Here is a 25,013-nt window from a genome sequence, read left to right as displayed (position 1 = left end):
TGCATTTCAAGTAAGTTACTTGTGAAGAAGCAGTATTTAACATCTCTCGTAGTTCGTTAACAGGGACAACAGATGCAGGGTACGAACTCGCGACCGTTAAAAATGTTTACGTTATGTAATTTAAAGTTGATATTTGTTAACTGATACTGTCTAAAATCGAGGTATTTTACTCTCTTTATGCCTAGTCAGGAATGACCGTTAATTTCCGTCAGTCACGAAATCTTACTTAGCATGACCTGGGTTTGAATCCATATGCAGAACGAGGCCGTTCGTCGTGTCATTTGAAGTTCATACATATTCTCAACTAGCTGCTCGTGAGTATCGTAAATTTTTAATGACATTTTGTGTTAAATAACAAGTATGATATGTTACTTTGAAGAGGAAATCATGAATACGACGAACTTACTACGTGCATTACCTATCTGACGTAATAATGAGAGTGCTAACATTTCAGGTATGTCAGTTATTGCAATACATGCGATCTTAAAGCCTTAAGGACGGTCTTATCTGTGATGAGGTGTTCCCTGACTTTTTTAGTATCGTGGTATTACTTTACATCCTGAGTTATTGCGATACAGAGCAGTGTTTTCTAGTGGTGACAAGTTGGAACCATTTTCAATAGTCAAACGACTGTATCAAGGAGCGATTAGAGGATCTGCTAGACAGCTGCCTTATGTAGATTGCATGGGATTCGAGCGAAATGCAATCCAGGTCGTTCGGATACTGTTGAGCATGACTGTCCTTTGTTAACAATCTGATTAGGTGCTGGGTTCGCATCCCTGTCACAAGCTTTATATGATGGCATTTCAATTTTAAATATGAGCATATCTTGTTCCTTGTCAATGACACCATATTAAACGTCGTTGGGGGTAGTTCCCAGGAAGGTAACTGTTATGAGAGGATTCCCAGTTCAGAATAAACATTTTCGTCATTTATTTTCAGGATCTGAATTGATAACTGATACTTTATGCCTAGTGATCCGGTCTCAATAAGGCACAAACAAAACTTAGTTTAGTTAGCAATGGTTATAGGTGCTGGGTTTGAATCCAGGTCCAGAACGACGACGTTGATCATGTCATTTAATGTTCAAATTTGTGTACACGTACCTGTTGATGTGTTACGAGAACAATGATATTACTGGTGATTCGCTGTTAATGTTGAGATTTCCTTAGAGTACTTGTTGCCGTTAATCGCGTTTTTCTACTGGTTCGACCAATATCCAGTTTCCAGAGCCACTCGCCGTTGAGCGACCTTCAGCACGTGGATGGAAAACCTTTTAGAGAGCTAAAAACATTTTTCCAATTGCCGTACAGCCTCTAGTATTTAATTTTGACTAAGTATTACTGTACGATATATGTAAAATAATCCGTTTTCTCAGAACTTTTGGAATGTCACTTGTTGTAATTAAGGTTAGTTTATGATTGTTATGGGGTGTCTCATCGCTAAGAACGTGTTTTCTAATATGTTTGTCCACAGCTCGTGGTCGTGCGGTAGCGTTATCACTTCCCCGCGCACGGGTTCCCGGGTTCGATTCCCGGCGGGGTTAAGGATTTTCTCTGCCTGGTGATGACTGGGTGTTGTGTGATGTCCTTAGGTTAGTTAGGTTTAAGTAGTTCTAAGTTCTATAGGACTGATGACCATAGATGTTAAGTCCCGTAGTACTCAGAGCCAGCCATTCTAATATGTTTTGTATGACGATATTAGTTGACGCTTAGACTGACTGCCATAAAGACCTTTGCTCTCTTAGTAGTCTCGTGCGGTACCCAGTGTGTGTAGTCAAACAACTGTACCCCATGGGGTTTTGGCGTTTAGAGGACCTGCAACACAGCTACGTTATGTTGGTTGTATTCGACAGTGACCCCCTTTTTTTGCTGTCAAGTGTACATGCTCTTTCAGTAATGTCTGTAACACATACATACAAATACCCAAGTCCCAGACAATCTGTTGCATGACAGTCGAAATGAGAATATATGGTCTGGATAACTTAATTTATCATCAGTTCAAATGGTTCAAATGGCTCTGAGCACTATGCGACTTATCTTCCGAGGTCATCAGTCGCCTAGAACTTAGAACTAATTAAACCTTACTAACCTAAGGACATCACACACATCCATGCCTGAGGCAGGATTCGAACCTGCGACCGTAGCGGTCGCTCGGTTCCAGAATGTAGCGCCTAGAACCGCACGTCCACTCTGGCAGGCTTATGATCAGTCTTCATGTGGTTTCACACATCCTTTATAAAGCATAAGATACGTTCAATACAGAAAAATTACAAAATCAGTTGGCGATTTGTGTAACCAACAAGTTTCGGAGAACAGACATAAGACAAAAAGTTTCTAGAAAACGTTTGCTTTTAACATATTCTACTTAGTAGGCTATATGGTGAAATTCGTATTTGAATTAAGTGAACTTTTATAAGTATCTGCTCACAGAAAATTACAAGCCTTCCTGTCTGTAATCTATATTTTCTAACGTAAAAACAAACTTCATTTCAAATTTCCAGAAAGCAACATATAAGATAGTGCCCATTCCAACTGTAAAAAACTGAATCACTTACTTTATAATACTCATGAAAGACATAATTCATCGTAAATTCCATCCGATGACTAATTATTCAGTCACTACAAAAACTTATAATTTTATGCTACAGACTTTTCGAAAATGTTAGAAAGTATCATTCCTTTTTTAGGATTCTTCAGTGTCAGAAAATTCTCGAAATATCATGTGGCATAAAGTATACACAAGAGGAACTTGTATGAAACACGCTTTATTGCACAAGTAAACAAACATACCAAATAATATAAAATACAGCACGGTTACAGAAAGTACGCTACTGGCCATTAAAATTGCTACGCCAAGAAGAAATACAGATGATAAACGGGTATTCATTGGACACATATATTATACTAGAACTGACATGTGATTACATTTTCACTCAATGTGGGTGCATAGCTCCTGAGAAATCAGTACCCAGAACAACCACCTCTGGCCGTAATACCAGCCTTGATACGCCTGGGTATTGAGTCAAACAGAGCTTGGATGGCGTGTACAGGTACAGCTGCCCATGCAGCTACAACACGATGCCACAGTTCGTCAAGAATAGTGACTGCTGTATTGTGACGAGACAGTTGCTCGGCCACCATTGACCAGACGTTTTCAATTGGTGAGAGATCTGGAGAATGTGCTGGCCAGGGCAGCAGTCGAACATTTTCTGTATCCAGAAAGGCCCGTACAGGACCTGCAACATTCGATCGTGCATTATCCTGCTGAAATGTAGGGTATCGCAGGGATCGAATGAAGGGTAGAGCCACGGGTCGTAACACATCTGAAATGTAACGTCCACTGTTCAAAGTGCCGTCAGTGCGAAGAAGAGGTGACCGAGACGTGTAACCAATGGCACCCCATACCATCACGCCGGGTGATACGCCAGTATGGCGATGACGAATAAACGCTTCCAATCTGCGTTCACCGCGATGTCTCCAAACATGGATGCCACCATCGTGATGATGTAAACAGAACTTGGATTCAACCAAAAAAATTACGTTTTGCCATTCGTGCACCCAGGTTCGTCGTTGACTACACAAACGCAGGCGCCCCTGACTGTGATGCAGCGTCAAGGCTAACCGCAGCCATTGTCTCCGAGCTGATAGTGCATGCTGCTGCAAACGTCGTCGAACTGTTTGTGCAGATGGTTTTTGTCTTGCAAACGTCCGCACCTGTTGTCTCAGGGATCGAGACGTGGCTGCACGATCCGTTACAGCCATGCGGATAAGATGCCTGTCATCTCGACTGCTAGTGATACGAGGCCGTTGGCATCCAGCATGGCGTTCCGTATTACCCTCCCGAACCCACCGATTCCATATTCTGCTAACAGTCACTGGATCTCGACCAACGCGAGGAGCAATGTCGCGATACGATAAACCGCAATCGCGATAGGCTACAATTCGACCTTTATCAAAGTCGGAAACGTGATGGTACGCATTTCTCCTCCTTGCACGAGGCATCACAACAACGTTTCACCAGTCAACGCCGGTCAACTGCTGTTTGTGTATGAGAAATCGGTTGGAAACGTTCCTCATGTCAGCACGTTGTATATGTCGCCACCGGCACCAACCTTGTGTGAATGTTCTGAAAAGCTAAATTATTTGCATATCTCAGCATCTTCTTCCTGTCGCTTAAATTTCGCGTCTGTAGCACGTCATCTTCGTGGTGTAGCAATTTTAATGGCCAGTAGTGTATTTTTGTAAATGTGTACATGAATCTTCAGTCTTTTTTCAAGCATGTGAGAGCATTCACACCATGAGCACATGGCAGGCATGGTTCTGAACAGAAATTCAGCAGTTTTGCAGCTTGCAAAACGAGACACCAACTCTCTGTTTCAGAACAACTGCACTTCTGCAGCATTACGACACAAAATATGGCGTGGCACTACAGGGAGTGCTGAATAAGATGCTACAACCTAGGTATTCCCCATCTCTTTAGCTTTTGCTAAGTTTATATTAAAGCATTGAATGTTTTCCGTGGTAAATTATGAAATGTGATGGTTCTGGTGGTCAGTTGTTATGGAGTGGGCAGGCATTATGTTGTGTGGGTGTATTGACCTCCAAATCTTTGAACACAGTACACTTACAATATTGCATCATTCCTCACGTGCATCTTTTCAGAGGTGCACTGACCTAATTTTTATGATGACGGTGCACAACCACATCGAACAGTGCAGGTGGTAGAGTTCTTTAAACGAGCAGATATTTGGCAAATGGACTGGTCTACCCATTCCCTGACTTAAATCCCATCAAGCCCATCTGGGATGCGTTGAGGAGATATACTGTAGCCCATCCACATGCACCAACAGTTGTCAACCGCACTGGCGAAGGCAGAGAATGTGGTGACTTGAGTGTAATTATTGTCTTTGAATAAGAGTTTCATTCCTGTTCATCCCATTACATATTTATTTCAGTTATCTTCTGTTCTATACTGTGGGAGTTCCTTTGTGTTTGGTTCATGTTTCATCGCGTTATGTTACTTGGCAGTGATATATCATATCTAATTTACTTTCATTCTTTAGTTTTGCACAACAGTGTATAAGAATATAAGGTATACCATGGTAAACACCTGATGAAAGATACAGGCCGTGGTGATAGCTGGAACTCCTGGAAGAAGAGTTCTTGTAATTTCTACTCCAATATGTCGTTGGTGTGTCCCTGCTGGTGCTGCAGTGCAGATAATCCCAGTTCAAATTCAGGGAAAGATATGATCTTGTAAATCAGGTAGGCTGACTGTGTGCTGCTGCTTTGGTGACATAGAAGTTGCTGCTCAACTACACCATCAGCAATCTATTGCGTTGTGGGAAAAATAATGATAAGGGAAAATACACTGATGGACAGGAATACATCTGTCCAGGTAGCAAATGCAAGTGATTAACAATGCAAGATCACAGTTCAATGTAAGTGTAAGGTAAGCCATTGCAAATGTGAAATGCTCGTACATTAATAACCAATGTAACAACTAGAATGATGAATGCAAACATGAAAACGTGCATGCATTGTTTTGCGCAGGTGCAGGATGTCAGTTTGTAGAATGGAGATCAAGGCCTGTGGCACTTGTGGTCATTAGAGGGACGGTTAGTGATGGTTGTGGATGTTGCTGGAGTTGTCATCCAATGATGTCTCACATGTGCTCGATTGGACACAGATCTGGTTATTTAGCAGACCGAGGCAACATGTCGATACTCTGTGTAACATGTTGGGTTACAAGAGCGGTATGTGGGCGAGCACTGTCCTGTTGGGAAACATCCCTTGGGGTGCTGTTTATGAATGGCAGAACAGCTAGCTGAATGACCAGACTGACGATTTTGCATTCAGGATGCATGGGATAACCACAAGGCTGCTCCTGCTGCAAAATCACACCCGACCATAACTTTAGGTTCACATCCAGTGTGTCTAGCACGCAGACAAGTTGGTTGCAGGCCCTCAACTGGCCTCCTTCTAATCCACACACGGCCATCACTGGCACCAAGGCAGAACCAGCTTTCATGAGAAAACACAACAGACCTCCACCCTTCCTTCCAATGAGCTCTCGCTTGACACCACTGAGGTCGCAAATAGCGGTAGTTTGGAGTCTACATCTACCTCTACATCTACATCCATACTCCGCAAGCCACCTGACGGTGTGTGGCGGGGGTACCTTGAGTACATCTATCGGTTCGCCCTTCTATTCCAGTCTCGTATTCTTCGTGGAAAGAAAGATTGTCGGTATGCCTCTGTGTGGGCTCTAGTCTCTCTGATTGTATCCTCATGGTCTCTTCGCGAGATATACGTAGGAGGGAGCAATATACTGCTTGACTCCTCGGTGAAGGTATGTTCTCGAAACTTCAACAAAAGCCCGTACCGAGCTACTGAGCGTCTCTCTTGCTGAGTCTTCCACTGGAGTTTATCTATATCGTCTCCGTAACGCTTTAGCGATTACTAAATGATCGTGTAACGAAGAGCGCTGCTCTCAATGGGATCTTCTCTATCTCTTCTATCAACCCTATCTGGTACGAATCCCACACCGGTGAGCAGTATTCAAGCAGTGGGCGAACAAGTGTACTGTAACCTACTTCCTCTGTTTTCGGATTGCATTTCCTTAGGGTTCTTCCAATGAATCTCAGTCTGGCATATTCTTCACCGACGATTAATTTTATATGATCATTCCATTTTAAATCACTCCTAATGCATACTCCCAGATAATTTATGGAATTAATAGCTTCCAGTTGCTGACCTGCTATATTGTAGCTAAATGATAAGGGATCTTTCTTTCTACGTATTCGCAGCACATTACACTTGTCTACATTGAGATTGAACTGCCATTTCCTGCATCATGCGTCTATTCGTTGCTTATCCTCCAGCATTTCAGTACAATTTTCCATTGTTACAACCTCTCGATATACTACAGTATTATCCTCAAAAAGCCTCAGTGAACTTCCGATGTTATCCACAAGGTCATATATATATATATATATATATATATATATATATATATATATATATTGTGAATGGCAACGGCCCTACGACACTCTCCTGCGGCACACCTGAAATCACTCTTACTTCGGAAGACTTCTCTCCATTGAGAATGACATGCTGCATTCTGTTATCTAGGAACTCTTCAATCGAATCACACAATTGGTCTGATAGTCCATATGCTCTTACTGTGTTCATTAAACGACTGTGGGGAACTGTATCAAACGCCTAACGGAAGTCAAGAAACACGTCATCTACTTGGGAACCCGTGTCTATGGCCTTCTGAGTCTCGTAGACGAGTAGCGCGAGCTGGGTTTTTAGACGATCGTCCTTTTCGAAACCAATGCTGATTCCTACAGAGTAGATTTCTAGTCTCCAGAAAAGTCATTATACTCGAACATAATACGTGTTCCAAAATTCTACTACTGATTGACGTTAAGAGATATAGGTCTATAGTTCTGCACATCTGCTCGACGTCCCTTCTTGAAAACAGGGATGACCTGTGCCCTTTTCCAATCTTTTGCAACGCTACGCTCTTCTAGAGACCTACGGTATACCGCTGCAAGAGAGGGGGGGGGGGGGGGTGGCAAGTTCCTTCGCGTACTCTGCGTAAAATCGAACTGATATCCCACCAGGTCCAGCGGCCTTTCCTCTTTTGAGCGAATTTAATTGTTTTTCTATCCCTCTGTCACCTATTTCGATATCTACCATTTTGTCATCTGTGCGACAGTCTAGAGAAGGAACTACAGCGCAGTCTTCCTCTGTGAAACACCTTTGGAAAAAGACATTTAGTATTTCGGCCTTTAGTCTGTCATCCTCTGTTTCAGTACCATTTTGGTCAAAGAGTGTCTGGATATTTTGTTTTGATCCACGTACATGGTCACTAGAATGAACGCTACAGAGCATCTGGCTGGAAGCTATCCTTGAAATAAACGATTTGTAACAGTGTGTTATGTCACAGTGATACAAACTGCTGCTCGAATTGCTGCTGCACCTGCAGTATGAGGGGCCAGAGCCATATGCTGAACACAGTGATCTTCCCTCTTGGTATTGCCACATGGCCATCTGGAGCCCAGTCTCCTTGCAACTAGACATTCCCGTGACCACCGCTGCAAGCAATCATGTACAGTGGCTACATTCCTGCCAAGTCTTTCTGCAATATCACGGAAGGAGCAAACAGTTTCTTGCAGACCTATTACATGACTTCATTCAAACTCAGTGAGGATCTCATAATAGCATCTTTGTCATCTTAAAGATATTCTTGACTAACATGAACTCACCACATCCAATCTCAAAGATAACTAACGCTCATGACTGTTACAATGAGCATCTAAAGCAAACATGATTTGCATCCTTATAGTGCAGCTACCAGTACCATTTTTATGCGACTACCATGAAAATTGGGTGACATTATCTATCAGAGGTACAAACACACTTACGAACTTTCGTGTGTGTTGCACAGCTCCTTCTTGGTGCTGCGATTGTTTTCTGTCAGTGTACTATGCAAAGGACCTAGTATAGGCATTCGTGTTCGAATACAGAGATATGTAAACAGACAGAATATGCCGTTGCAGTCGGCAACGACTACCTAAGACAACAAGTGTCTGGCGCAGTTGTTAGACCGGTTACTGTTGCTAAAATGGCAGATTATCAAGATTTAAGTGAGTTTCAACGTGGTGTTACAGTCAGTGCACGAACGATAGGATGCAGCATTTCCGAGATAGCGATGAAGTGGTGACTTTCCAGTACGACCATTTCACGAGTGTACCGTGGATATCAGAAATCCTGTAAAACATCAAATCCTTGACATCGCTATGGCCGGAAAAAGATTCTGCAAGAGCGGGACCAACGACGAAAGAAGAGAATCGTTCAGCGTGACAAAAATACAACCCTTCCGCAAATTGCTGCAGATTTCAGTGCTGGGCCATCAACACGAGTCAGTGTGCAAACCATTCAACGAAACATCAACGTTGTGGGCTTCTGGAGCCGAAGGTCCACTCATGTACCCTTGATGACTGCACGACACTAAGCTTTACGCCTCGCCTGGGCCCGTCAACACCAACGTTGGACTGTTGATGAATGGAAACATGTTGCCTGGTCGGACGAGCCTCGCTTCAAATTGTATCGAGCGGATGGACGTGTATGGGTATGGAGACAACCTCGTGAATCCAAGGACGCTGCGTGTCAGCAGGGAATTGTTCAAGTTGGTGGCGGCTCTGTAATGGTGTGGGGCACATGCAGTTGGACTCATATGGGACCACTGATACGTCTAGATAAGACTCTCTCAGTAACACGTACATAAACATCCTGTCTTATCACCTGCATCCATGCATGTCCATTGTGCATCCCGACGGACAATTACAGCAGGATATTGCGACACCCCGCACGTCCAGAATTGCTACAGAGTGGCTCCAGGAACACTCTTCTGAGTTTAAACGCATCCGCTGACCACCAAACATGAACGTTATTGAGCATATCTGGGATATCTAGCAATGTGCTGTTCAGAAGAGATCTCCACATCCGCGTGTTCTTACAGATTTATCGACAGCCCTGCAAGATTCATGGTGTCATTTCCCTCCAGCACTACTTCTGACATTAGTCAAGTCCCTGCCACGTCATGTTGCGGCACTTCTGCATCCTCGTGTGGGCCTTAGGGTTATTAGGCAGGTGTACCAGTTTCCTTGGCTCTTCAGTTATAATACAATGTATATTTCGTCGAAGATGGAAGTCAGGGATGATCTATCGTCGCCAGAAACGATGGAGTCGCCGTGGACCACGTGCTATAGTAATCTGTATTGGTAAAATGTGTAAATGGAAGACGCAGTTCATCGAGACTTTTAAGACTCAGTTTAATTATGCTTGAGCGATGAAGGAAGAAGATCAAATATAGCCAGAAACTTGGATTCACATGCGAAGCTCTATGACATTAGAGACAACTAACGTTATGCAAAGATAAATATGCTAATGTACTAATTTGTAAAGTAATGACATATGTATACAGGCACGTGGTATCTTACTTCTACAATATTTCTCAATAAATTGCTGTTTTAAAATAACAATAAATATGGCTGTCGATACCAGATTATAATGTGTTTTAGTGGTCAGGATGGGAGGCAGTGTGAATGTGAGGTTCTTAGGGCAAGCAGGTGATCAGCATTCAAACAGACTCCGTTGATTTACTTAACTTTATTCAAATCATGTTACATACATAGTCAACTTTATTCAAATCATGTTACATACATAGTCAACTTTATTCAAATCACATTACATACATACTCAGCTTTATTCAGATCATGTTACGTACATACTCTGTAGCAGTCAGCGTCCTTGCAGCCTACCGACTCATACGTGATGCAGTGTCTTTGCAGACTACTGACTCATACGTGTTGCAGAAACCCCAGTGGCTGACGGCAGCAACAGCTTCCCTCCAAACCCACTTTTATTCCTCGATGATAACTGACTTGCCTGGGTGACGACCCGGCAGTGCGGAGTCAGTGGGGATTGAAACACGCTCCGCGCTAGACACTGAATGATTGCTTACCTACTACCTCGTTCCCTTATATCATGCAAATGTTTTCTCAAAGACACAGTACTGTACAACATCCAGTTTTTTATCGCCGTACCGGAAAATTTATAGCAATAAAATCAAATGTTCTGTAGTTATATAAGTGTTGGGGAAGCTTTGGTACTACAAACCAAATTGCGATGGTCTATTCAGGCAGTCAGAGAGGCCTACAGAGATTGCATCTTTATGCCTAACGGCGTTGTATTAATATACAACGATAATAATGAGCAAGAAGAGATATGAATCGATTAATAATACATTCAAATGGGACAGTATTCTTCTTCTTTTTATTCAGACTGAGGGTGGTGGCCGATCCCTGCGGCTGATGCTTCAAGTCAATCGACAAATTTATAGAGCACGAACGATGAGTCCGTCTCATTGTGTTGACTATTATACCCTGATGAGTGGTGGAGGTAAGCTACAACTTCGACTGGTAGTGTAGAAAATGTCTTATTAAGTCAACCCATCCAGTTGGACTAAAGAAGAGAAGGAGGGGAGGCGGCCATTTTGGGTCATAAATTATAGTAATTAAGATTAGGCAAAAGAATCTTGACATAAATTGTACTTATGTAAGCAGTACGTGCGGCTTCTAATTAAAATTTCTGAATGGAAGCCGCCGCAAAATACATATTAAAATAAATTTTGTGGGGAATGTGTTACAGATTTACATTATCAAGATTCATTTCGTATATTTCCCATGCGGATTTAAATAATGGTGATCAACGTTTATGGAACTGTTGATATGTCATATCAAGTGATGTGTTTGGAACAGGTAGTAGCTTATCTTAAGGCTGCTCCGTGAAATGCCGCTTAGTTTACGTAGCAGACGTTTGGGCGGGTGGGTGGCTTGTATTGGGTACAGCTCTCATGGCCGGACCGTAGGCTCTGGTCGTTTAACCTTAAGCGTGTCCTACCAACCTCCAAACAGTTTTCGCGATCTGCTGTTTATAAGAAAAGGGAATGAACAGAATTGCTCAAACTTCGCTATCGAATCTCTGTCTCCTTATACCTCTGTTATGCTTTGATGTGTGATTAATCGATGTTCATTATTGTGGTTCTGAATAGCGAAAGTTTCACGAACAGTTAGTAGAACAAAGGGCGCGAAATATGTTCTGTTGCTTTAGTTTCCTTGCTTGCTGACGGTGTTTGCGTGTAACGTGCGTTATTTTTGTGACTGTGTTTATTTTTGTGAGTTATACTATCTTCCGAGTAAGTGCGGAGCACCACGAGTTCAAAACTAGCACAGTATGAATTCAATGTGCAATTTACCAGGTAAAAATTTGGAACTAGGCGGTAGAATAAAAGTGAAGGAACTTGGGGCACCCACACAAGACGTGAAAATTGGTCAAGAACGTAAACAGTGTAAATCTGAGCGAAGGTACACATGAAATTTTAGCAGAACAACGTAGAGTGCAACTGAGAGATTGTGAAGTGAAAAAGCTTTTTTCTGTTTTACCTGTATTGTGACCAACAGCTGTGATAGTACCCGGGCTGGGGATAGCATCACAGACTTCAAAAAAAATTCACGCAAAGGTGAAAAAACACAATTCTAGTGAAAAGCATTCAAATAGTTTTACTGAATTTTCAGTGCTAGGGAAAGTGGACATTATGTACCAACTAGACGGTGCTTACCACATATGTCCATCAAGGCATATAATGAAAATGTCACATAAAACCGATATATCTTGAGTGAACTAATAGATTGCATAAAATTTTGTAGAAAATTCGAGCTGGACTTAAGGGGCCATGACGAAACAAAATATTCCAAGACCCAAGGAATTTTTCGAGGACTAGTTGATCTGATGGCAGAATCTGACGCCGTCTTGAAGCAGAATATCGAAAAATCGGAAAACCGAGTTTTCTTAGGCCTTTCCAAAACGACCCAAAATGAACTGTTGGAACCAGTTTACGAGGTATGCCAAAATCTGATCAGAAATGAACTGTCCAAGAGAAATCTCCTTGCTGTCGAAGTTGACGAAACCACTGACTGTGCAAATTTATATCCTTTGTACTACCAAAAAGTCACATTGTAGAAGATGTAACTGCAGTTGTCCTCAGCGAGCTAGAGAAAATGAATATGAATGGAACACCTGAGAACTGATAGCTCAGTATTACGACGGTCCCCCTGTTACGAATGGCGAACAAAGTGGAGTTTAAATCAGACTTAAAGAGGTATATAAAAATATTCACTTCATTCACTGCTACGCACATCAGTTGAATTTAATTGTTGAACCTTCTGTGACAGGCAATTAGCAAGTGCGGATCTTCTTCAGCAACCTGGAAGAGATTTTTACCTTTTTTCCCAGTCTCCTAAACGCACAGCCGTTCTTGATGAGATAGTGAAGAAACATATTCCTACCTGTCCTCAGTCCATCAGATGAAATTTCAAATCACGGAGCGTAACAACTATAAGCAAATACCAGCAGCAAATTCTTGAGGGCACAGAAAAAATCATTGATGTTGTCAGTAATGATTACAAGATAATAAACAAGGCTATGGGACTGAAGGGTTTCCTGCAACACGAAGACTTCCTCTTCTGGTTACATGTTTTAATAAAGTCATTCCTCACTGTGACATTCTGTTCAGCCAACTCCAACAAGGAATATTGATGCAATGAAAACTATTGAATATGTATCTCAGTTTGCAGCTTCTGTCCAGCATGTTAGGACCTCGCTAGACACTGAAAGAGCCAACTGCAGAACGAGGACGTTTCACTGGATCAAGACTGGTGTGCGTACGAGGCGTCTGTGACCGCATCCTGTCTCAGTTCAGTGACTGATTCGGTTTTAATGATCACTTGTCAATTGCAAAACTCTTGGAACCGTCATTTTTTTCCAAATATAAAACTGTTTTCCCAGAAAAAGAATTGAATGTAACTTTCAATTTGTTTAAATTACAGTGTTCAGGCTTACGTCATGAACTTATTGGCTATACAGCTTAAATGATTTTATGAAAGTGTCAGGCGCTTCGACTTTATTGAACTTTCTTTATGCAAACAATTTGCAAAAACGTTTCCTGAATGTCTTAAACTTCTGCAGATAAGAGTAACCTTTCCAATGACACCATAAGGAGCAGGACTTACAAAATGTAACAGATCTACTAAGGAGACTGCCTACACAACGCTTGTCCGTCCTCTTTTAGAATACTGTTGCGCGGTGTGAGATCCTTGTCAGACAGGACTGACGGAGTACATTGAAAAAGTTCAAAGAAGGGCAGCACGTTTTGTATTACCGCGAAATATGGGAGCGGGTGTCACAGAAATGATACAGGATTTGGGCTGGACATCATTAGAAGAAAGGCGTTTTTCGTTGCGACAGAATCTTCTCACGAAATTCCAATCACCAAATTTCTCCTCAGAATGCGAAAATACACTACTGGCCATTACAATTGCTACACCACGAAGATGACGTGCTACAGACGCGAAATTTAGCCGACAGGAAGAAGATGCTGTGATATGCAAATTATTAGCTTTTCAGAGCATTCACACAACTTTGGAGCCGGTGGCGACACCTACAACGTGCTGACATGAGGAAAATGGCTCTGAGCACTATGGGACATAACTTCTGAGGTCATCAGTCCCCTAGAACTTAGAACTACTTAAACCTAACTAACCTAAGGACATCACACACATCCATGCTCGAGGCAGGATTCGAACCTGCTACCGTAGCGGTTGCGCGATTCCAGACTGTAGCGCCTAGAACTGCTCGGCCACTTCGGCCGGCTGACATGAGGAAAGTTTCCAAACGATTTCTCATACACAACTAGGGGTTGAGCGGCATTGCCTGGTGAAACGTTGTTGTGATGCCTCGTGTAAGGAGGAGAAATGCGTACCATCACGTTTCCGACTTTGATAAAGGTCGGATTGTAGCCTATCGCGATTGCGGTTTATCCTATCGCGACATTGCTGCTCGCGTTGGTCGACATCCAATGAATGTTAGCAGAATATAGTATCGGTGGGTTCAGAAGGGTCCCAACGGCCTCGTATCACTAGCAGTCGAGATGACAGGCATCTTATCCGCATGGCTGTAACGGATCGTGCAGCCACGTCTCGATCCCTGAGACAACAGATGGGGAGGTTTGCAAGACAAAAACCATCTGCACAAACAGTTCGACGACGTTTGCAGTAGCACGGACTATCAGCTCGGAGACCATGGCTGCGGTTACCCTTGACGCTGCATCACAGACAGGAGCGCCTGCGATTGTGTTCTCAACGACGAACCTCGCTGCACGAATGGCAAAACGTCATTTTTTCGGATGAATCCAAGTTCTGTTTACATCCTCACGATGGTGGCATCCGTGTTTGGCGATATCGCGGTGAACGCACATTGAAAGCGTGTATTCATCACCGCCATACTGGCGTATCACCCGGCGTGATGGTATGGGGTGCCATTGGTTACACGTCTCGGTCACCTCTTCTTCGCACTGACGGCACTTTGAACAGTGGACGTTACATTTCAGATGTGTTACGACCCGTGGCTCTACCCTTCATTCGATCCCTGCGATACCCTATATTTCAGCAGGATAATGCACGATCGCGTGTTGCAGGTCCTGTACGGGCCTTTCTGTATACAGAAAATGTTCGACTGCTACCCTGGCCAGCACATTCTCCAGATCTCTCACCAATTGAAAACGTCTGGTCAATGGTGGCCGAGCAACTGGCTCGTCACAATATGCCAGTCACTGCTCTTGATGAACTGTGGTATCGTGTTGAAGCTGCATGGGCAGCTGTACCTGTACACGCCATCCAAGCTCTGTTTGACTCAATACCCAGGCGTATCAAGGCCGTTATTACGACCAGAGGTGGGTGTTCTGGGTACTGACTTCTCAGGATCTATGCACCCAACTTGCGTGAAAATGTAATCACATGTCAGTTCTAGTATAATATATTTGTCCAATGAATACCCGTTTATCACATGCATTTCTTCTTGGTGTAGCAATTTTAATGGCTAGTAGTGCATTCTGTTGACACGGACCTACACAGGGAGAAACAATCACCACGATAAAATAAGGGAAATCAGAGCTCGTACGGAAAGAAATAGGTGTTCGTTCTTTCCGCGCTATAGGAGATTGGAATAATAGAGAATTGTGAAGGTAGTTCGATTAACCCTCTGCCAGGCTCTTAAATGTGATTTGCAGAGTATCCATGTAGATGTAGATGAAGATATAGAACGGTGTTTCTCTACATGAAAGCGAGTGAACACATTTATGTGCAGTACTATGAATGAGGACAGACCTTGTGCACTTGTGATGTGTTTTCTCGAAAAGCAAATACTGAATCAGCCAAATTTCAATCAAATGGTCATAGACCATTCTGAGGGACAGAAGGGAGACAAGGTGGTTTCATCTGCAGACAAATTAATTAAGGTAAGCAGAAGTGCATCAGTAGATGATAAAAAGCAATTCCGTTGTTGTAACTATTAATTTGGCTTACGAAATTAAATGCATAGAAAAGGTACTGACTTTGTTAGCCACTGATGCTACATTTTCCAAAACACATACTCATTCATAGTACGGATTCTTGTGCTAAATGTCAAACTTGCCGACAGTTTAGCACAAGAAACCGTACTAAAAGCTACACGCTTGCAAAATATCTTTCATGAGCTAGGTCCCTTAACATTCATAACTTCGTAACACACAAATATAAATAGTACTACAATTACGGTAAATAATTTAATATGGCGGCTGCTCACGTCAGCCAGCCACGGCACAAGACTCGTGACATAACATGTTCTAACATACAACTTGGTCATGTACCTAGGAACAAATATTCTATTGAAATTTAAAAGTGCTGCAATATAGAAAATATTGTCAATGCTTTGTATGGTAGTTCATCTGTTACATTATTACTACATGCCAGTAATCAGTAAGTATAATCAAATTAACCAGAAGTATTATTGAAAACCAGTTGTAACTTAAATACATTTCAAAACAGAAGTTATTGGAAACCAACCTAAGTTACCATTTTCAATGCAGGTGAGTTTATTAAGGCATTAATGAAACTCAGTTAATTTGTGAATATCACATGTTCTGTTGTAAAAGACATATGTCTGTTTGAAGGTGTAAGATGGTGCATGACGTATGAAGTACTGCCCGCACATTATGTAAATAGTTTTCAAAATATGCAGAATTTTACTTGCCATAAAAATCTGTAACTGAAGAATTAACGATATATTCCAAATAGCTTTAATGTATTATACAGCACTTAAATGTGTAAAATTTGAAATATTTTCAAATACTGCATATAACAGAACTCCGTGTCTAACAACAAAAATCTGTAGAATGTGGCAGAAACCGCTGCTGGCAGTCTCTATAACGCGTTTAAAATTAGTTGCGACTGTCGACTGTTCAGTATGGAGCGAATGGAGGGAAGTATAGTTGTCAGCGTGTGCTGAACGCGTCAGCAAGCGCCCGATAACGCTAGATCAGCTCGGCTCGTAACCAATCAGCCGCGCCATCTGGCCGATCTGCAATCTTTCTGTAACGATTTTAAAGAAACTATACCGTAATAAACTCTGAGTCTCGCACATCTTATAGCTTCATTCGTCAGCTTCATCATGAATTACCCATCATTTCTTAAATGGTCATAGTTATTATGGTATATCGGTATTAGCTAAACTACTGTGAGAAATTCTTACAGTTTGAAGCGAAAAATAATTGTCGGTGTGGATTTGCGTTTGCTGTATGTTAGGCCATACGTTGCTGCGTATGAAATTTAGATACAATATTAAATTGTTCTTTAAACCTCGAAGGATATCGCTATCTATCACAAATCTCGAGAAAATGGAATGTACGTAAAGGGCTCCGTCACGATCGCACTCGCCAGTGAAAAAGCCAGAATGAAATATTCATGAATCCCTCGTATCTCATAAACGGTCTGAGATATCGAAACAAGATTTACGCAAATGATAACACACAAAGAGAAGGGTATTTTGCCATAAATTAATATGCGAAACTTCCATATCTACCACGATATTCGAGCGACTGCATGTTTTTTTAAATGAAGTAATGTAATTTTGAAGGACCGTGAATATACTGTGAAACGAAAATTCTGTGGGTTTTGCAACAATATAAGTGAAGAAGCTGCACGTTCATTTTTATACTGAGGATGGGCTTTTCCGTAACTATTGGCAAGTCTTGGTCTCAGTTACTCGTTTAATAATACTCTGTTTTAGGAGTCTGCAACAATTTCAACTGAATTAGAATGTCAGTGAGATGTATACTTGTAAACTCTGGCGTATTTAGGCAAAAGAAGCAGATGTTAATAAAGCAGCAAGAAAAGTACCGTAGTACTCAAAACTCTACACAGTCCTTCCTAAATCCATACCTCCTCAACTACATTTTTGTTATGGCTGACAATTCGAGACCAGTCCTGCGAATTAACATTTGCAATGACTTCTTTTGTCAGCTGTTGTTTTTTGTCACATTGCTTTTCACCTACGCCATATATTCTCAGTCGGATGGAGTGGTATTGCGCATTGTTCATTACTATTGTCGAATTCGGAGGAATATTTTGCAATGGAACATTATCTACACAGCCAGTGAACGTATTCTTGGACGACCACTTACACTGCGAGTCTCATGTTCGGACATGCTGCACTGTTATTATTCATGCAGCACCAGAACGAATACCTGACGACTGTAGAACACTTCAGTGCCAGAAAATATCACTTCAAAACGTGAGCAAATAACGTAGATGCTTCTGATGAGCGACAACAGGTGGTACTGTTTATTCACAACTTGGCAACAGCGCCACTTTACCAACCGAATTGATGGTGGCGTGGTAGGAAAAGCCGGCTCGCCATTGGTGTTACGTGGGCGATGGATCACTTCACCTCGAGTGAGCCAAACGTCAAAAGTCGCAACTAGTTTTAAATGCACTATAGTATACATTCCTTTCTGTGATTCTAAAACTAGTCACTAGAGTGAAGCACTGACGAATAAACATCGAGTGCTGCTCGGTACACTATCCACTAGGTACACTACTCACTAGGTTCAAAGTACTCTACTAATTATGCTGTATCAGTCTGTCACAAAACAAAAATTGGTTAAGACAGAGCCAATAATAACTGCTTCAACAAATAAAGGCCTGACCTGAATAAATATCAATAATAGAAATGCCATGATGCAGCAAATGTATGACATGAATGAAGTGCTGTTCATAAAATGCGAGTAATATAAGTTAGTCACCACCACCAATACTCCATATTTCAAACTAAATTCTTAATAATATTTCATCATAAAATTGCTATGTATGAGGGTGTGCTGAAGAGTAATGCCTCTGAATTTTTTATGTTAAAATTCTTAAAGCTTTTTAAGTAAAGCAAACTTGATTAACATTATACATCTTTCTTGTTGATGTCTACATATTTATTTCTGATCATGATCACCCTGGTGATTCACACATTTCTCCCAACGAGAGACCAGTTTGTTGATACCATCAATGTAGACTGTCTACATCTACATCTACAGGGATACTCTTCAAATCACATTTAAGAGCCCTTTGTAAAGTTTGACCATCTCTGTCATTACTCATGTTACTGTTGCTTAATATTTAACAATTAAAGCAATCATTTACGTCTTTTGTGCTACATTGATACTAGGTAATAGTTAAATGTATATTCCCAGAGCAATCATTGACCAGACGGAGCAGTTTCAGCTCATATTTAAAATTTCTGTTATTATGTGTTGGATATTTTACAATGGTGAACAAATAATAGATTTTGTGGTTATTTGTTGAACACTGAGCCATAGGCAGATTTAGTTAAGAGTAACGCTTATTTTTTCTTCTCCACTTCAATTAAAATAACTTTGTAATTAGCAGCTGTGATGGGGTGCAGTGTTATTGGTTGTACACAACCTGACTCATACTTAAGTGATAAATCGCTGCTAGTGCACTGTAAATGCATATTTTAAGTGAAGTATAGTAATCTTTCCGTGGGAAATCAGTTTAGGTTGAAGTGTGACTTGGACTACCATACTGACAGACACAAAAACTATTTCTGTGTAACCTTTCCTCCTTGTCCAGGGTTCACAGTAGACTTATTTACTCTTGTGCAAAGGTTTTCAACAAGGTCCCATCTTACATAAAGCAAGAAATTGGTTATCCCGACCAATTTGAAAACAAACAAAAAATTGAAAACATACCTCATTAACCACTCATTCCTCTAATTATCTGATTATCTTGATGCAAGGATTTAAAACTCCATTTAGCTACATGACACTAGCAGTGTTCACTGTAAACCTGCATGATACATGGTGGTATTTTCCAAACTGGCATGCATGATAAATAGTAGTGTATTCTAAACTGTCCTCCATAGTTAAATGTGTAGATATTGATTTTCTTTGAATGAATCAAGTAAATATTAAGCCATCAATAAAAGATACTGAGCAAATACCTAATAAAACTGAGGGAACACAACTTTCTTTCAAAGTAGCAGCTTTCCTTTCAATTTATTAGAGTATGTTTAAGTGGGATAAACAAAAACAGCTTTAAGCAGTATGGTGATATGAAACTTTCTGGCAGATTAAAACTGTGTGTTGGACCAAGACTCGAACTCAAGACCTTTGCCTTTCACATGCAAATGCTCTACCAGATGAGCTACCCAAGCACGACTCACGACCCGTCCTCACAGCTTTAATTCCGCCAGTATCTCGTCTCCTACCTTCCAAACTTCACAGAAGCTCTACTGCATACCTTGCGGAACTAGCACTCCTGGAAGAAAGGATATTGCAGAGACATGGCTTAGCCACAGCCTGGGGGATGTTTCCAGGATGAGATCTGCCAGGAAGTTTCATATCAGCGCACTCTCCACTGCAGAGTACTGGCGGAATTAAAGCTGTGAGGACGGGTCGTGAGTTGTGCTTGGGTAGCTCAGTTGGTAGAGCACTTGCCCGCGAAAGGCAAAGATCCCGAGTTAGAGTCTCGGTCCGGCACACAGTTTTAATTTGCAAGGAAGTTTCATATCAGCGCACATTCCGCTGCTGCGGAGTGAATATCTCATTCAGTGTGGTGATAGTTTATTGTCAATAAAGTCTACAGAATTAACTATTTATTCTTGTCTTTTATTAATGTATACCTTGACTGGCTGGCTCTGAGCACTATGGGACTTAACATCTTAGGTCATCAGTCCCCTAGAACTTAGAACTACTTAAACCTAACTAACCTAAGGACATCACACACATCCATGCCCGAGGCAGGATTCGAACCTGCGACCGTAGCAGTCCCGCGGTTCCGGACTGCAGCGCTAGAACCGCACGACCACCGCGGCCGGCATATACCTTGACTCTTTCGACAGTAATGAAGGTCTCCTTGATAGGACCTACAGAATACAATTAATGATTAAGTTGTGAAGGTGTAGTTAGAATGATTAAGTAACTATTTAAATATTTTCACATTTTTCCATGTATTAATATTATTCTACTTATGTTTGCTGTTTATATTACTCAAGAGTAACACACATTTGGTCCAAAAATATTTGAATATTTTTTCAGTGTCACTTTGATTTATCTTCAGAAACACATCACAAATACAGGACCGCACCAGACACATTACAAGGCTGCACAAACACACAGTCTCTACCTTGACCCTATATTAGCCAGTACCCTATAGTTACTATTATTTTCAGTTTCAGTTTCTGCTGAAAATTAATGTGTCTGGTAACACGTCAAGTAATGTTATGGTGCTGTCAACAGCAGTATCATAGGTAAAATCAATGAAAATAAAACTATTGGCCCTCCATGGTGTAAATTAAGTGTCATGCACTGTATCTTTACGTGGATTACACACATACCTGAAATATTGGAACTACCAATGTAATGCATATGAGCACAGGCGAGATCATAAGTTTCACTGGAATTCTATGGGCTTTACCAGCAGCCAATGAGAATTTCTCACTATGTAATTGTATTAATTGAAAACGAAGAGATTCCCAACTAATTATTGACCTTCCTCTACAAACTTACCATTGAGGCAATAGAGCAACAGTATAAAAGAATTATTGAGTTTAAAGCTGTATATATCATGGTGGCATAGTTCACTTGATGTGCATGTGGCCCTCTGAGATGTGACATAACAAATTATTGAATTAGTTCTCAGAGTAGACTGAGATTTCTTCAAAATCATAGCTCTGAAAAGAAATGAATGAAATTAAAACATTTTGTGATTTAGACTGGAACCTGTCACATTCACCATTTGTTACAAGATGTGCAATTATATGAGTGCAGAACTTCAGGAAGAATTCATGATTCAAAAGCTCCAGGTGTGTCATAGTTATTTAGTCTGCTTAAGTTTGACTACCATCTATGATATTCCTTCATTTAGAAACTGGCACCTGTATTCTGGATTAATGGTTTCCCTGGATATGGTAGATTTCCATAATCCAACTAGCTGATCTGCAATGCAGTAGTAACTTCATTAATTCTCATTTACATGTCCTACGTTGTATTTGGGGGTGTAAGACTTATGCTTCTATTATATATTTGTAGTGTACCACTTGACTGCAGCTGAGGTACAGTATAGGTTTTAACTTGTCACTGAATAGGTGGTTGTGCTGTCGTCAATAATTTAGAAAGGCTTCCTAACGGTGCTCTACATGGGAAACGTCGATATGCATACAACTGAGTGTGAGGGGAGTGTTCAATAAAAAAAATATTCTGTGTTAAGTAAATTTCTGTCCATCTGGGGAAAAATAGTCCATAATTGCAAGACTAAATGTTCATTGTCACTTGAAGCATATGTTTTGATATCATGAAGTGATTGGATCACAGAGTTGAGCAAGTATTATAAAGTTTTTCTCTCTTTCTTATAAAAGACATACTTGTAGGAGCAACTGTGAAAATGATTTAAAGTTTTTCATCAGACAAAACTGTAACACTGATACAATGAGTAGGAGTTAAATGCATTTCACTGATCAGTCAGAACATTATGACCACCTATATAATGGCAAGTATGTCCACCTTTGGCATGGATAACAGCAGTGGACCATCATGGTACGAAAGCAGTGAGGCTTTGGTACTTTGCTGGAGGGGGTTGGCACCACTTCTGCAAGCACAAGTCATCTAATTCCATACATTACAGGGAAGGGGCTATGAGCTCTGACATCATGTTCAGTCACATCCCAGATGCATTCAATCAAGTTCAGATCTGATGCATTGGGTCCCAGCACCTAAATTGTAACTCACCAATGTGTTCATTGAACTGCTCAATAGTGTTCCTGACCTTGTGGCATGGCACATTATCTTGCTGAAAAATGGTACTGCCATCAGGAAACCTGATCATTATGCAGGGGTGCACGTGGTCTGCAACCAGTGTATGATACTTGTTGGCCATCATGGTACCTCGCACGAGCTCCACTGTACCCATGGATGCCAACATGAATGTTCCTCAGATCATAATGGAGATGCTGCCAGCGTATATCCGTCCCTCAGTACAGGTGTCATGGAGCTGTTCTCCTGTAAGATGACAGATTCACGCCTTTTCATTGTCATGATGAAGAAAAGGTGTTAGGATTAATCAGACCATGCAACGCTCTGCCACTGCCCTGATATCCAGCGCAGATGGTTATGTGTCCATTTCAATCATAGTTTCTGATGTTGTGGTCTTAACATTGGCACATGTCCGGGTCATCAGCTGTGGAGGCCCATCATTAGAAGTGTTCAGTGCGCTGTCTGTTCAGACACACTTGTACTCTTACCAGGATTAAAGCCTGATCTTAGTTCCGCCACAGTTTGCTGATTCTCCTGTTTTACTAGCCTCCTTAGCCTATGACGTCGGATATCTGCAATATGGTGTGGCCACCCAATCCCACGACGTCTGGATGTGGGTTCGCTTTGGTTTTGCCATGTTTTGGAGACACTCAGCACAGCATTCCTTGACCCTCTGACATGTCATGCAGCTTCCAAAATGCTCATGCCATGACTCTAGGCCATCACACTCTGGCTCGTTTAGACTCAGGTAGATTGCGCACCTTCCTCATTTTATAGACTGACAGAATGTTAAACTGATATTACATCCACCGTGCATGTGGCTGACTAGCAGTCATTCCTCGCCAGGTGATGGTGCTATCACCGGGATGGGTTTCTATCGATTGTAGATCAGTGGCCATAATGTTCAGGATGCTCAGTGTACACAAAACTAATATTCACGTCTTACTACGCAATGATGAAATACACTACATACAAATGGTATGAGTTCACTGAAGCAACAAGGCCAAAAACAATAAGTCCATTTATCCACTTCCAAGTACAGGAAACTATTCGCAGCATTTAAGCTACTCTATTACTGTAAATTATCTTGAGAGAGCTACTGTGTTGAGTTTGGTTTGTGTTCCCCAGAAGTTAAAAAGAAAAACTAAAATTGTGCAGGAGAAGTTTTATAGCTGTTGGGTCAAATATAATTTCCTCCTTTTACCAGTGTGCTTGTATGTCCTAATAATTGCATTTCTTTGGGTTGGTATACGCTGTAACAGGACATTGGTACTGTGAAAGAGAGCAATAATGCTTGTGCAATGTCTACTGTATATTATGATGGTACTATCCAGCATAGAAAATTTGTAATGTGTACTTCAAAGTGAAAGGGCTACAAAAGAACTCTGACCTAAATAGGGATAAACTTATGTAAGAAGAAACTCATGTCAGGGTGTTTTAGGAAATATATTTATTTTAAGTTACTTTTATTTTATTTATAACATCAAAATCAATAATATATGTATAATAAGATACAAGATCACAATGTCATTACTCCAGACAGAGCAACAATGAAATTATGAATGGATTCACTTGGTACAATAGTCTGCCAAGCTATTAAGAGCATTTAAGTGAAATCTGCTTTAAATAGAACTACAATTATTGGAATGACGAAAGCTGGTTCTCAGGCTTATGAACATGTCACTATTTATGTAACTGCAGCATCTGTAGCTGAACCAAATACACTCCTGGAAATTGAAATAAGAACACCATGAATTCATTGCCCCAGGAGGGGGAAACTTTATTGACACATTCCTGGGGTCAGATACATCACATGATCACACTGACAGAACCACAGGCACATAGACACAGGCAACAGAGCATGCACAATGTCGGCACTAGTACAGTGTATATCCACCTTTTGCAGCAATGCAGGCTGCTATTCTCCCATGGAGACGATCGTAGAGATGCTGGATGTAGTGCTGTGGAACGGCTTGCCATGCCATTTCCACCTGGCGCCTCAGTTGGACCAGCGTTCGTGCTGGACGTGCAGACCGCGTGAGACGACGCTTCATCCAGTCCCAAACATGCTCAATGGGGGACAGATCCGGAGATCTTGCTGGCCAGGGTAGTTGACTTACACCTTCTAGAGCACGTTGGGTGGCATGGGATACATGCGGACGTGCATTGTCCTGTTGAAACAGCAAGTTCCCTTGCCGGTCTAGGAATGGTAGAACGATGGGTTCGATGACGGTTTGGACGTACCG

The sequence above is a fragment of the Schistocerca piceifrons genome, chromosome X (assembly GCF_021461385.2).
Source record: "Schistocerca piceifrons isolate TAMUIC-IGC-003096 chromosome X, iqSchPice1.1, whole genome shotgun sequence".
Lineage (NCBI taxonomy): Eukaryota > Metazoa > Arthropoda > Insecta > Orthoptera > Acrididae > Schistocerca > Schistocerca piceifrons.
This window is presented reverse-complemented; position numbering follows the sequence as displayed.